Source organism: Penaeus chinensis, chromosome 4, assembly GCF_019202785.1.
Source record: "Penaeus chinensis breed Huanghai No. 1 chromosome 4, ASM1920278v2, whole genome shotgun sequence".
Lineage (NCBI taxonomy): Eukaryota > Metazoa > Arthropoda > Malacostraca > Decapoda > Penaeidae > Penaeus > Penaeus chinensis.
In genome coordinates, this window is record NC_061822.1 from 37,034,694 (window position 1) to 37,040,143 (window position 5,450).

Consider the following 5,450-nt stretch of genomic DNA (forward strand, 5'->3'; position numbering starts at 1 on the left):
TTTCCCTTAACTTCCAAGCAACTTTTTCAGCTATTTATCACCCTCTCTTCTTCCTACTTTTCTGCATCCACCTCCATATACACCTTTCTCTTCCTTGTCTATTCCTCCTTATGACATTCTCTCCCTTGTCTGTTTTATCGTGTTCTTCCTCCTACATGTCAACCTTTCCCTTTTTTCGTGTTTATTCTTTCTTAATTTGTCTCCTCACTTATTCCCACAGGTCCTCCTCTCCCTTGTCAGCTTTCTCTTTTTTATCTTATATTCTCATCTTCCTCGTTTACCATCCTTCTCTTGTTTACTCACATATTCCTCTAAAGCGTCCTCCCCTTTGCCTTTCTCCTTTTCATCCTCCTACACCTACACTTTTCCCTTTTCCTTGTTTATCGCCCCTTTCTTGCTTCCTCGCACATTCCCACATGGTGCCCTCTCCCTTCTCCGCATTCTCTTTTTATTCTCTCTTCTCTTACTTTCTCACTTTTTCCCGCACGGTCCCCTCTCCTTCTCTTTCACCCGCCTGTACGTCCACCTTTCCTCCTTGCTCCCTCCCTCTTTCTCCCCTCATGGCCTCCCCCATGACTCCTTTTCTCCTGCCCGCTTTCTCTTCTCATTTCCGAACGGCCGACGTCGTCTGGCACCGAGGTCTCACCCTGTCAAAGGCCTCTGTCGTAAAGCGTCGGCAGGCTGGAAGACAAGCGCCAGGGGCAGGTGGTTCGCATGTTCCGAGACTCGCTAATTCGGTTTCGAGCCAACTTCGATCCGGGTTGGGAAATGAATGTGCGAATAGGACGGGGGATGGATTCGGGTTATCGTACAGGGTTGTGAGATTTATTATGAGGGTGGGGAAGGGGTGAGAGTCAAAGTTGTCGATTGGGTTGTAAGATGAGTGTGAGCATGCGGTGGAGGAGAGATTCGGGTTATTGACGGGGGTTGTGGCATTAAAATGGAGGTTAACAAAAGGGGAGGTAATGGCAGGTTATCGGTGGGGTTGTGAGATTAATATGCGAATGAAATGGAAGATAGATTCTGGTTAGATAAGGTTGTATTAATGGGAAAAGGTTATCGATGAGGTGAGTCAAAGTCAGGTTATCGACTGGGTTGTGGGATTAGCATGAGAAGGCGATGAAGGAGAGATTCAAATTATCTAAAAGATTATTTGAGATTAGTTTGAATATTTAGGGTTCGAGGTAGGGTTCTGGTAAGGGATGGCGGTTGTGAGATTAGCATCATGGGGGCGAGGGATGTTAGCTTGGGGTTATCGATTAGTTTTAAGCGTGATACCCTTCTTATGAAAACCTGAATGATTCCTTAAAGAATTAGAGGATGGTAGGGCGGGTTGATAAACCCCTTTGTGCTGAAACAAGGAAGGCCGTCTTTTTTCGAATACATTATTTGCAATGTACAGTGAAATTACCCTAATCAGAGACTATATACGATCCATACATAGACTTTGCCATAGTCCCCACTAATATCTTTTACGCGGTCTCGAAACAACGGTGCAAAAAGGGCGAAAGGAAATTACGCAATTTGGTTGGTGATTTGTTCTACCCGTTCAAAAAAAGTAGATATAGATACTTATCTCGATTTTATAGTGTTTCCGCAATGGCTTTATAATGTTTTTCGTGCAATAAAGGAAATATAAGAGATTTCTATGATATTTTTTTTTCCTAGTCAGATTTGTTAAAACTGTACGAGGCCCGATCCCTGAATATTCATACATAAGAATATGCGTGCACACAGAAATATATAGATATCTACTAGTCTAGCATCTACCAGAAAGATATGCACATATTTGTGTGTATATGCATGTCCATATATATGAATAACTATTGAGTCGGACCTCGCGCACTTAATTTAATATGATGTTAACGCTGATAGTGACGTGGCTGGCGATATTAGCGCACCGACGACGCTCTCCTGGGACGCGTCTCGCCGCCATTACGCACCGTCCGTCGTTTCCCTACGAAGAGGAGGGAAAATCGAAGGGGAAAAAATACGCTTCAATTATCTTGGCTAGTAGCTTTGGGGTATCGACAAGCTTACGTAAAGGCCACTGGTCCGCGTCGGAAAAGCTGGCCTAGGATGTTTTATGCTCTTAATTTCCGCGCGCTGGGGCCGGCAGACGTGAAGGCGCCATGACACTTGGACAGCACAGCCGGAATTAAGAGCCATCGTAGTGCTATGGAGGTCACCGAGTCGGGTCAGTTGTGGCGTCATGCAGTCAACCGGGGGGAAATATACCAATATATGATGCCAAGAGGTCACCAAATACTCACATAACCTGGAAAGGGATTAAATAACAAAAAATACACAAGAGTGAAGTCACTAATCAATACATAGCTATGGTATAGAGCACCAAACATCATGCTATAAGGTCCTGAATCATGACATCAAGAGGAAGTCACCAAGCATCATGTGGCCGAACTACGGATGTCACCAGGACAAAGATTAAAGTTCAGCTGCTGAAATAGAATATTCACACTGAAACCCCTGATATTGATCCAGGCTTCGGGATCGCCTCCGCTTTCTTTCTCGACTCATCCCTTGAATTCACTTTTATCTAATTTGCTTTCCGATCGTTTTATGGACATCTTATAATCTGACAGTGTTAACTGATATTGAACCATGAAAACAACGCTAATTTCGGTTACATTTGATGATAAAGACGTTTTTAGTTGTCCGGCCAGAAGTTGCATATATTAGATCTTTAGGGTAGATTATCTCTGCAATTAAGAATGAATTAATTTTTGATAACACGAATCCCAGGCAATTAAAAGATGATGCACATAAAGCTCTTCAGAATCTTTGTTAATCTCCGAGGCTGGAGCCGTATACATCAGTTACGTCTGGTCCACGGTGGCCAACATGCTTTCTAAATTTAACGGAAATATTCAGACCTTTAAGGAAATTGAACATGTTTTTCCTCCTTTTTTATCACGCCCTTCGACTCTATTCTGAATTATGTATAATCAATAACCGGGTTCCATGTAAGAGTTTTCTGGCTGCATCGTCAAGGTGGATAGGCCTATGGCACTGGACACAGATGGCAGGAAGAAAGCCGTAATAACTATTATGTCGATATTTTCTTGGTGATCGAGGGTCAAATGAGGTCAGCTCCTTGCTAACGCTCGGCGCATTCCTTCCTGGCTGGCAAGACACTGAAGATATTGCTGGAGGAAGGATACTTCTCCTTAAACTTTTCGAAAAAAAGTTTAGTAAGGAAATATTGAACTTCTTATTTAGAGTTCGAAGGAGAAATTGAGAGAGAGAGAGAGAGAGAGAGAGAGAGAGAGAGAGAGAGAGAGGAGAGGGAGGGAGGGAGAGGGAGGTAGGGAGAGAGTGAGAGAGATGAGGAAGGAGAAAGCCAGATAGATAGAAAATCTAAGAAAAGAAAACGAGAAAGAGGGTGACAGATTGAGAAAAATAAAGAAGTTGACAGAAAGAGAAAGTCCTTTCCAGGCCTCTATATGACCCTTCACACATATTTTCCTTGCCACAATACCCCAGACAGGATAATTCTAGGATTCTTATATGTCATACCAGTCCTTCCAGCAAAACAAAAATGAGCCACACTGGAATCCACCCCTTCACACTAGATTTCCCTTGGCCCAGCTTTAGCTTTCCACCTCTATAAGCATGGTCCTATACAAGACCTCTTCCTCTCCTCTTCTCCCAAATTTCAACAAGAACATTCCCGTGAAGTCTTCCCATCATGAGCATCTAATCAAACCATACTCCTTCTAGCTTTCATCCCACTGCTGCCACCAGTGTAATGTATTATTTTGGTACTAAAGAATACAGGATACGATTAATAATTTCATATGATGATTTTCCACTTGGTTTAAGGAGTATTTGGAGGACTATTCTAGCCTCACTGAGAAAGGTGAATACTTATTGCTACTATATTTCTCTCGTTTTCTCTGTTAATTCACTTTTTTCACTATATTGATCTCTCTAAGTTAACTGCAATATTTTCTTCGTTATATCTTATCCTTGTATACTTTTTTTTATTGAACTTGTCTTTTTTTTTTTTTTTTTTTTTTTTTTTTTTTTTTTTTTTTTTTTTTTTTTTTTTTTTTTTTTTTTTTTTTTTTTTTTTTTTTTTTTTGCTAGGACTCCTCTTGGCTTCCTTACAGTTTGCCCAGTTTACCATATAATCTTGTCTTGGCACATCTCTGTTTAAGTCGTAAGCAGCACATCTACAGGTCATTGTCTTTACATGCCTTAACTCACCCAGAAAGTCATCTCAGGCTTCCTTGGGATGTCCAGCATCCTCAACATCCCCTGTCTAATGACAGGAGCTAACCAGTTCTAACTAGTTTTGTTCTTGAAACACTGATCTGATTGCAACCACCCTAGAGCTGAAATCGGCGTTTACTCAGGAAAGCTGAAATGATCTGCACTGAGAATCACTTCTACACAACTCGTTTTGGCAAGTTTGGTCTTCAAAAGGACAACCAACTTGAAGGCAATCCATCCCCTGACAACAACCTGTGAGAGAGAGAGAGAGAGAGAGAGCGAGAGACGGTGATTTAATGAAGAGAGAATGGCAGAGAAAAATATAATGGCGAGGGAGGAAGAGAGGGAAAGATAGGAGAGGGACAAAGTGTGAGACTGACAGACAGTTGTTCAGAAAGACAGAGAGGGACTGAAGCAGCCAAACACAAAGACATACGGTCAACAAAGAGAGAAAGGACAAACGTGGGAATATAATACCTCAACAATTATTTCTGTTACAATTTTGTCATATATTTTGTCATCACGCTATATATTCGTCTCTTGCTTTATCACATCAGAGTAAAATAACCGTCGTGACTAGAACAGAACCCACGAAAGAGCGTCCTGCCAGCACAAGCGACGTATACACAATGAAGCTTACCTACGTTCGTGGAAGTGTATCAGATTTGTCAATACTGCATCCTCTCTCTTCTCTTACTTTTTTCACGCAACCCACGGCTTTACTTCACATGCATACTACTGCTCCAAAACTTGCAATATCTTAAACAGAGATGAAATAAGTCTCATTCGGATTGAAGCTGCTAAACTGAATATGAAAGAAAAATACAACTTAAAAATGTACGTCGCTAGACACTCCAGATAACATCATGGGAAATCCTATCACTCTAAAGACAGGCCATCGTTGCACATAACCTCAAATCGTCTCGTTACAGAATAGATAGAGAGAAATGGAGTTAGATAAACAGAAATTGGAAGAGACTGAGACAGTCAGACACATGAGGGAAAAAATGAGAGAAAGGGGAGAAGGAGGGTTAAGATTAATAGGAAGAGAACAAGGAGAGGAAGCAGCATGAAGAAAGAGGAGTAAATAAAGAAGAAATATAATAGGCAAAAGAAAAGAAGAAGGAGGACATGGGGAAGAAGAAAGAAGAAAATAGGAAAAAGAGAAGGAGGGACAAAAAGGATCGAAAGAAAGAAAAAAATATGCAGCAAGG